This window comes from Musa acuminata, unplaced genomic scaffold (assembly GCF_036884655.1).
Source record: "Musa acuminata AAA Group cultivar baxijiao unplaced genomic scaffold, Cavendish_Baxijiao_AAA HiC_scaffold_1138, whole genome shotgun sequence".
NCBI lineage: Eukaryota > Viridiplantae > Streptophyta > Magnoliopsida > Zingiberales > Musaceae > Musa > Musa acuminata.
The window spans coordinates 3,439,838-3,450,467 of NW_027021350.1; the positions used below are offsets into that span (position 1 = coordinate 3,439,838).

The following is a 10,630-nucleotide window of genomic DNA, read 5'->3' on the forward strand; positions in this document are numbered from 1 at the left end:
AGCAGCTTCAAGCTTCTTAACTTTCTCCACTTTGGATCAAACCTGACTCGTTTGAAGTGGTCAATTTTGTCAAGCAACTCTCTCTCTCTTATTTTTTGTTTTTTGAAAAACTTATTCTCTGATTTTATTTTTTTTCCTTATAGATTATCTTAGAGTCACAAGTATTTCTCCTTTTCCTAGATTTTCTAATAGTGTAAGCCATTCATATAGATTAAATTAATTAATATAATTTTTTATTTTATTTTAAATATATACATATAGAAAACCTTTTTAAGATATGCACAGTTCGTGTGGACACCTGGTGCTTACGAATACCTACAATCAGCTAGCGATAATGTTATCTTCAATGTCAAATATGCTTTATACAATATGCAATGCTCGCTATAGTTCGTAAGCATTCTAGTTTCATTTTAGTGGTCATCTATAACAAATAAACTCTGGAAATTAAGTTTAATCTAGTTCTTTTCTCTATACCTCTCTCTCTCCTTTTTTTTATTAATTATGTAGGAAATTTGTGGTAAAACATCTCTCTCCCTTAAATTATTTCTAAGTTAGTAAGCCATTAAATTGTTTCTAAATCACTCAAATCTTCTAGGACTATCCTAGATTCGAAGTTTGAAAATCTAAGGACATGTTCATAGGAATAAAAAAGAGTAGTATCATAGGTTTCATCTATTCTTCTCTTTCCTTTATCTTTCGAGGATTTTCTAAGTGACATGAAGACTATGATATATATTATAAAAATACTGATAAGATCAAACAATAAATGAAGAACAAGAGGAGGATTTAGAGGTTACCTTAGTAGTCTAGCTTTTTGCCAAGTCAAGTCTCTTTCTTAATTACCAAGAGGATTGATCGAATTCTAAAACTTGAACTTTAGCCTTGTAGAGGGAGGAGGGATGAGTGTCTTTGGGCTTTAGCCGAAGAGAAGATGAAAAAAAGAAGAGGGGGAGGTTTAAAGATTTTGAGGAAGAAGAGGATGAAAGATGGTGAAAAAGGATTGTGAGGAAGGTTTAGAGGGAGGAAGAGAGGAGGAGAGGTTGGCTAGGGAGAGGAATGAGTTAGAGGGTGAGTTACGACGGATCTACTATCGACCCTAACGAAATAGGGCTAAGTCGAGTTGTTAGCGGTAGTATCGCTAGCTTGGGCGATGCTATCATCATTTGACAGTATGCACTAGTAGTTGTACTGCTAGGCACAATGTCTGTTGATCTTTCCTGCATGATGCCCGAACTTATAGCATGAAGTCCAATCTTCGGCACATTAATAAATCCTTCAACTCAATGTCCAATTTCTGGTATGATACTTTTCTCGACATAATGTTTGTTTCTTCTACTTCGATAATTTGCTCTCATGATTCGACATTGACAAACTTAGCTCTTTTTTTACTTCAGTTGGATTTATGAACTCCAAATATGATACATCATTATTTCTACGACAATACCATAGAGGCACAATATATATTCTGGTATATGTGGATTACATTATTGTTACAGGCAATAATTCTATAGAAATCCAAGCATTAATCAAATAATTGGCAGATCAATTCTCATTTAAAGATCTAGGAACCTTGAACTATTTTCTGGGCACAGAAGCAATATACACATCTTCATGTCTCTTTTTATCACAAAGAAAGTACATTCAAGATTTATTATTAAAGACAAACATGCAGGACGCAAATATAGTTACAACTCCCCTCTTTGCTAGTGGATCTCTCAAATTATCTGATGGAAGTCATGCTACCGAACCCACTCAATATCGATAAGTTATTGGCTTTTTACGGTACTTAGCTTTCACTTGTCCAGACATCTTATTTGTAATCAACAAATTATCACAGTTTATGAAAAGGCCGTCTACTATGCACTGGTCTGTAGTCAAACGAATCCTGCAATATCTTAAAGGGACCCTTAATCATAGTCTCTTTCTTTGTAAACACTCTTCACTTCATCTTCATTCCTTTGTCGATGCTGATTGGGCAGCCAATTTGATGATAGAACATCCACATCAGGGTATATTATCTTCTTTGATGTTAATCCAATCAGTTAGAGTTCTAAGAAGCAAAAGACAATCGCACGGTCTACAACTGAAGCTAAATACCATGTCATCGCCACTATCACTACAGAACTCAATTGGGTCATAAATCTGCTCAAGGAACTCAACATCAATTCCACTCCTACAATCTATTGTGATAATGTCGACGCTACCTATCTATGCGTTAATCCAGTGTTCCACTCCCACATGAAACATATTGCTATCGATATCCACTTTGTGTGAGATCAAGTTGTCCACCGTCAACTTTATTTTTCTCATGTACATACGGTTGATAAATTAGTTGACTCACTCACGAAGCCTCTTGCTCATAAAGTTTTTGCATTGCATCGATCCAAGATTGGTATCCTTGATAGGAGTACCATCTTGTGGGGGCATGATAGCAAATAAGATTTTCCTAACTGTATGAGGAAATCTCTCTACTCTGTTGAGGGAAATCCTCCCTCTTAACCTATATAAATAGAGAGAGAACATGTCAATGTGAAGATAACTTCTTTAGTAATTCCTGTCTTTTATCCTCTCTTAACTCTTGTCTCCATCCTATGCATCCTTAGTCATTTTTCTTCTAGAAGAGAGCATGTGATACTCATACAAGGAATATCTATTCTTATAAAAGCATTATAAACCCTCCACATTTTGAAGTTAATGAATAAATGAATGAAGAATTGAGTACATGTAGCCATAAAAAATCTTAGATGAGAAACCTAAGTGAAATGAGAATCCTTAAGGATGATAGGCACTACCCAATCTATTCTTTCCGTCCTCCCCACCACTTTTCTCCTTTTATCTTCAATCATCATAGCAGCACCACCACCCAAAAGAGCAATCACATCGATCATCGATCGCCATCAATGTAGTCCCATCGATAACCACCACTCTACGTGCTAGTGTTTTTCTCACACCATTTGCTTGACCACCATTTTACCATCCAAGGTCAAAAGCATTAAATCTTTTTCAGTTGTGTTAAGTGCTATTTATGGGAGAAATATTTCCTTCCATCAATGCTTGAGAAATGTATTAACTTGGAGAGTAGAATTGATCCAACCTCTTGATTATATCTTATTTAAAACTAGCTCTTAGCATACTTTGATTTTTGCCCTTCCACCCAAAGTGAGCCTTCTAACCTCTATTGATTTTTTTTACCTAGTTATTTTATTATTTTATGTTTACTTATTTAGATTTATTAATCATTTTTCATACTAATTGAAAGTTAGTCAAGTCAATGATTGGGTTGATGTGTTAGCATCCTTATTGCTACCACTTCTTTCCTAAGCTCTTTGACTTCATCACCTCCTACTTTATCTTTTATTTTTGCTCACCAAACACTATCACTCACCCCCTATATTAATAAAGGTATTGATTATAACATTAGCAGGTACTTACAATCTATCCTTGATATATAGTATATTAGATTTCAATATTCACATTAAAGTTCTTCATGTTACAATTTATTCTTACTAATTAGTCAACTTATTTTAAAATCAAAATATCCTAGACCATATAAGAATATCAAATCTATTTATGTATTAGATATGATCTATTTGCATCGCATGACTCTAGTCATTCCCGAATTTTCCCCTCTAGGGTAGCTCGCTAGTTTGTGGCAGAAACTTGTGGGAGATGGTATATGATAGAATGAAGAATGAAATCGCAAAGGCAAAGAAAAGCTTGTTTCAATTATTATCATGTGGTGTCTATTTATACATGATGAAAGAGAGGATTTCCTTAACTGAGCACCAAGATTTCCTCGTGCAATTGAGGAAATATCTTTGTTATCAGAGGAAATCACTCTATTATCATGCCCCCGCAAGATCGAGCTCCTGTCAAGGATACTAATATTGGACCGATGTAGCAAAAATAGTTTGCGGGCTAGAGGCTTATGAGTGAATTTGCTAGTTGATCAGCCATATGGATATGAGAGACACGAAGTTAATGTCTGACAACTTGATCTCACACGAAGTGAAAGCCGATGGCCATGTGTTTCATGCATGAGTGGAATACTGGATGGACACATAAGTAGGTAGCTCCAACATTGTCACAATATATTGTAGGAGTAAGGGTAAAGCTAATTTTGAGTTCTTTGAGGAGATTTGTAATCCAATTGAGTTTGGCAACAACAGTAGCAATGGCACGATATTCAGCTTTAGTTATAGACCGGGCGATTGTCTTTTGCTTCTTAGAACTTCAACTTATTGGATTAGACCAAAGAAAGATGACATACCTTCACGTTGAGATTTTATCATCAAAGTTTCCCACCCAATCAGCATTAGCAAAGGCATGGAGATGAAGTGGAGTGGTTTTGCAGAGAAAAAGACTATGATTGAGGGTCCCTTTAAGATATCGCAAAATTTATTTAACCGTAGACCAATGCATAGCAGAAGGCTGGTGCATGTATTGAGATAATTTATTGACTGCAAATGAGATATCTAGACTGGTGAGAGCCAAGTATTGTAAGGAGCCTAGTACTTGTCAGTATTGAGTTGAGTCCGTGGTAGGGCTGCCATTACATAATTTGAGTGATTCACTAGTAGAGAGAGGAGTAGCAACTTCTTTTGCATCTATATATGTGTCTTTGAAAATAATTCTTAAATATACTTTCTCTGTGAGAGGAGGAGACCTGAGGATGTAAATGTTGCTTCCATCCTAAAAAGTAACTTAATAGTCCTAAATCTTTAAAGGAGAATCGATCAGCCAATTGCTTTAGAAATGTCTGAATCCCCAAGGGATCATTGTATATGACAATAATATTATCTACATATACTAGAAGATATATTGTATTTCCATGTTATTATCGTAGGAATAAAGAGGTATCAGACTTGGAATTGATGAAGCTAGTTGATATCAGAAACGATCCAAGTTCAGTATATCAAGCTCTTGGAGCTTGACGGAGTCCATAAATGGTTTTTTATAATTTACAGACATGTCTTGGATACTGATGATGAACAAAGCTAGGGGGTTGTTGCATAAAGACATCTTCAATTAGAGTCCCCTATAAAAAGACATTGTTAACATCCAATTGTCATATGTGCCAGTCTCTGGAGATGGCCAAACTTAGAATAAGCCAAATTGTTGTGAGTTTAACTACAGGACTAAAAGTCTTTGTGAAGTCAACTTCATATCGTTGATGAAACCCTATGGCTACTAAACGTGCTTTATATCAAGCAACAGACCTGTCGAGGTTTCGCTTAATTCAGAAGACTCATTTACACCCGATGATGTTTTGTGTAGGATGAAAAGGTATAAAAGTCCATGTGGAGTTATGGAGTAGAGCATCATATTCTTCACACATGGCTTTATGCCAATGTGGAGATTTTTAGGCTTGAGTAATTGTGGTTGGTTCACAGGTCTCAAGAGCGGATTTAGTGAGAGCATGTAAGTCGAGAACCTGACGTGGTTTAAAGATACCACTTTTTAAGCGTGTTGTCATTAGTTGTCCAAGAAATGTAGGTTGTGTTATTGGTGTAAGTGATGGAGAGGCATCGACAAGGGTTGGGATAGGTTGAGATACATCAATGGCACTAGGTAAAGAAGGTTGTTGTGATTCTAAGGATATTATGTCAGTAGTAGGGGAAGCTTGTGAAGAAGGAAGAGGAGAAGGAATGGAGGGAGTGGGAAGTAGTTGAACCGGGAGAACAAAGGAGTGTGAATCTTTAAGAAAAGGACTGGATGGTGTGGGAAGAGGTTTGTTTGAGGGGATCGATGGTATACTCTAGTGATGTATATTTATTAGAGTGGCCTGCATAGTAAGAGACTCATAGTTTTGAAATGGAAAGACAAACTCCACAAAAACAACATGAGGTGAAATAAAGACTTTTTGAGTTTTTGGTTCGTAGCACCGAAAGGCATTATGTTCAAAAGAATATCTTATGAAGATGCAAGGTTTAGATTGTGGCGCTATCTTGTGTGGGGCATAGGGATGTAGCCACGGATAACATAAACAACCAAATATTCTGAGTTTTTTAAAGTTTGGGGATTTGAAAAATAATTTTTCAAATGGAGACTAGTATTAGAGAACTAGAGTGAGCAGACGATTAATAAGGTAGACGACAGTTTAAAAGACGGCAGACCAAAAGGTTGCTGGCATGGAGGCTTGATGTAGAAGTGTGAGACCAGTTTCTACGATATGTCGATGTTTGCATTCAGTAAAGCCAACTAGTTGAGGAGTGTGTGAGGGTGACTTAAGGTGTTGGATGCCACAAGTTGAGAGGTAGGACGTGAGGGCTTGATATTCACCTCCACCATTAGAGTAGATTATTTTAATTGTGATTGAAAGAGGTTTTCAACCAGCTTTTTAAAGTTGGTGAAGATTGTTGAAACTTTTAATTTAAGACGAAGATGGTATATCTATGTGTACTTAGTAAAATGGTCTACAAAAATAACATAAAATCTAAACTTGTCAAAAGAAGTGATAGGAGCAAGGCCCCAAACATCAATATAGATAATTTCAAATGGTGTAGAACATGATATGGAGGAAGTGTCAAAAGGGAGTCTATGACTTTTATTACTAAAATAAGCATCACAAGAAGTGAGAATGCTATTATTTGTAAGAGTAAGAAGAGAATAACAAGAAAGTAATTTATTTTGTATCAAGAGAGAGGGATGACTAAGACGACAATGCCACACATCAATTGGAGCTGCAACTGAGGAGTAAGCAGTGGGCTGGTTTATTTGTGGAACTGACGACCATTCATAGACATTGTCTTTACTCTGGCCTCAGACCAAGGATACCCCCGTGCTCAAATCCTTGACAAGAAAAGAGTTAGGAAAGAATTCAATGGAGGTATTATTTTATTTGTAAAATTGAGAAACAGAAATGAGATTTCGTTTAATGTAAGGTGCACACAAAATATTATTGAGTGTAAAAGTTATGGTAGGTGAATTAAGCAATGTGGAACCAATATGATTAATAGGAATTCCTTTACCATCACCAATGAAGATGTCCTCATTTCCACTATAGTTGTTGTGGATGGACAAGTTCTGGAGATCAGAGGTGATGTGGTGAGATGCGCTAGAGTCCACGATCTAATTATGATCACTAGTGTTTAGAGTAGTCGTGAGATTTGTTTGAGGCCAATGTGATTAAGCATGAAGTCTAGGTCGAGATCGATAGACTTTTGCAAAGTAACCAACTTTATCATATAGTTGGCAAACAACTTTTTGTTGGTTTGTGTGTTGAGGGCGCCAGGACTACTAATGATTGAAGTAGCGACCTTGGTTATTATGATTGGAATGTTGATGATGAGGAGGAGGGATGGTTTATTTGGAGCTCATAGGGTCAGAAGGCATTCTGGTCAAACCTTTGTTGACAGTCTTGGTATACAAATTACCTCTCCTCGTAGATTTTTGATTGACTTGAGCAATGATGGATAGTCTTGGCAGTATGTCCTCACACTTTAGATATATCTCAAACTCAGTCAGCTTATCGTAGAGTTCTTCGAATGACACTAGTGAATCACGTGCCTGTATTACTATTATCAATTCATTGTACTCATTTCTTAGGCCATTAAGGATATAGACAATAACTTCTTCATCACTGAGGGAACGACCTATCAAGGCCAAGTTATCGATGATAATCTTTATGTTGTATAGATAATCAGCAACAGTACTTCCCTCTTGTTTTATCTTCATGAGACTGGATAGGAGACTAAGCATGCGAGTGCGTGAACGATTGGCTAAGGTGGTTTGCAACTTGCAACAAACTTCGACAGCAGTGTCACATGAAGAAATGAGTGGGGCGAGGGAACCAGTGACCGATGATTGAATTGCTTGAAGGATGAAACGATCCTAGCGTAATCATAGTTTGCGGTTCGGATTTGGTACTAGACTAGGCGCACCTAGGATGTTGAGCATCGCCAATGGACAATGAAGAGAGCCATCGACATAGCCTAGAAGATCATAGTCAAATAGTAGATTAGAGAATTAAGCATGCCAGGATGCGTAGTTGCCACCTTTGGATAATTTAAAGAGGATGAGGGTTGTTGCATTTATGGAGATGCTTGTATGTGGAAAAGTATTGTGGTTCCCTACGGGAACAATAATTGGAGCATAAGAGGTAGATGATGAGGACATATGGAAGATATGTACTAAAATATGAGAGCAACTAGAAGTTTACAACAATGACAATGATCAGGGAGGAAGAGGTGTTGGTGTAGATCAGTGTCACCTAAGGTGGGTTGTTCGCAAATGAGGTTTTCTTTGAAGGAGAAGACAGTTGTAGATCTCTGTGCAGCAGTTCACAAACATTAATTACTTAATGTCACTAGAGATGCTATGCAGTTGTTGGAGTAATTCACTGAATACATCTTGGTATGCATGTATCTAATTTTGCAAGAAAAAATAGATATAGGTTTTGTTGGATAGAACTAAGAGCAGAGGAGGGCTTGACCTTTTTTCTGGACTTTAAATCGTTGAAGTAACAAATTTATTTTTTAATAAATATATTGAGTTAATCGATCTTTTTGTCTTCGTCGTCATGGTTATGGGCGTCTCATGGATCTTCCGAGAACAATGCATGATGAAATCCACTGAAAGACAACCTATAAGCTCTATGCCAGAAGCCAACCATCCCTGGAGAGACAACTCTGAGAGTAGGAGGCTGATGATTTCTGGTAAATGGATCAGCAAAAACAGTAAAACAATTGTCTTCGTTGCATTACTTTGCAATGCAAACTGGGTTTAGTTTTTACAGTGTTTTTTATTTTTTTGCTTAGTTTAAAGTGTTTTCTGAATAAGAAGGGAAACTTAGTAAAGTTTTAAAAAACTATAAAGGATAAATCATTCATTCATTTCTTAAGTCTAGTGGTGATAAGATCATTTAATTCCACATTGGTTGAGGAGCATCGGAACCAAAAGCTCACAAGTCCTTCAAGTCTTCCTTACTTTTAGAAGTTATTTTTAAAGCTCACATAATGTGCTCGTTAGTATTCTGTTTTATACATCCATGCACGTTCTTCCACACCCTCAACAAAAATACGTATCATCCACTAATTCAACGAGATAACTCAATCATGTTGGTGTGGCACCGGTAGCATCTTCCTTCGGATCCTCCCATTCTTTCAGCTTATCTCGTCGTAGATCATGTCACGAAGAACACGACAATAATAGACATCGGAAACAATCACCGGCGTTGGATGGGAAGAAGACACCATCATGACGTTAATGCTGTGACGCAAGTCCCAAATATCGCATCTCCTTCCTTCTCTATAAAAGCCAACCCTCTCACGACTCTGAATCGATCATATGTGCACCACCGAAGACGATAAGATGAGGACAGTCCTCAAGAGTCGTGCTTCTCTCCTCCTCACACTCGTCATCATCGTCTTCCTCGTCACAGGTCAGCTGCTGCATGCCGTGAGTTAAAGCTTGTTTACGCCTCTGAGAACTATCTACTCTCGATCTGCATCGAGCTCTAATGATCCTATGCATGTCTTTTGTGCATTGTTTGAACTGGTGTAGCGAGAGGGGAGACGACCCCTGTGAAGGAAGCGAACTCGCATATTACATACCATGCCCCTAGCCGTCAGCCCGCGCCCCCCGGAGGACCCTATACGAGGGGATGCGGGAGCCATTACTACTGCCGTCCGCCTTCTACCCCTCCGCCTCCGCCTTCGACCCCATGATAGGCTACTTCGGCAGCCTGGAGGAGTTGTTCCTTTGACGACGCAAAATATATACAGGAGGCAGATACGTACAATATATATATATATATATATATATATATATATATATATATATATATATATATATTACTATCACAAAATATCTTAGAGCCTTTGAGATCATTGTATTGGACAAGTAGCACGTGCCTTTTATAAACTCAAAAACTAAGGGTGTAGTCTCCGTCAACTCTTATCATGATGTAACCATATATTTTATACTCCATCGAGAAATAATTTTTTTACCCTTATGGATGGAGAAATGCTCAAAAGCCAAGAGATAGATGGAAGAAAAAGAGGAAAACACTATTGACTCTTTTCAATGATTCATTTCCTAAGGCCATATTCAAATCAAAGTTTTGAACTAAAATCTCTAGTGCCTAAGTTTATCTCTATAACTCCATGTTAGAATTAATTTCATTTAAATTCTCATTAATTAACACAATACAATAAATACTAGTAAATTCACCTATTATCAATAAAAAAATATTTATAAAATAATATAGATACTTGATGTAGCCTTATACTACTAGGGAATTAGTAGACAAACTCCATGTATATATGAGGGCATGCAGGAACAATGTTTACTGCCGTCCGCCTTCGACCCGTCCGCCTCCGTCTCCGCCTCCGCCTTCGACCCCATGATAGGCTACTTCGGCAGCATGGAGGAGTAGTTCCTTTGACGACGCAAAATATATACAGGAGGCAGATACGTACAATATATATATATATATATATATATATATATATATATATATATATATATATATATATATATATATATATATATATATATATATCTTCTCTCCTAAACTTTTTCCATGGTTGAAATTGTTGTTACCTTAAAATCCCTTAGCAATGGTAAAAGCTCCTGATGGATATACTATTGAATTTATAAATTATAGTGGATTCTGATGTTGACCACT

The 10,630-nt window shown here is 37.0% G+C and overlaps 1 long non-coding RNA gene across 1 annotated transcript; it reads left to right on the forward strand.

Annotated features, from left to right (window-relative positions):
• The first annotated feature begins 9,246 nt into the window (after window positions 1–9,246).
• On the forward strand, window positions 9,247–9,955 carry LOC135671187 (uncharacterized). The gene is made up of 2 exons (XR_010512656.1): window positions 9,247–9,382; window positions 9,505–9,955. It is a non-coding gene; the product is annotated as an uncharacterized LOC135671187 (long non-coding RNA).
• The last annotated feature ends 675 nt before the right edge of the window (window positions 9,956–10,630 follow it).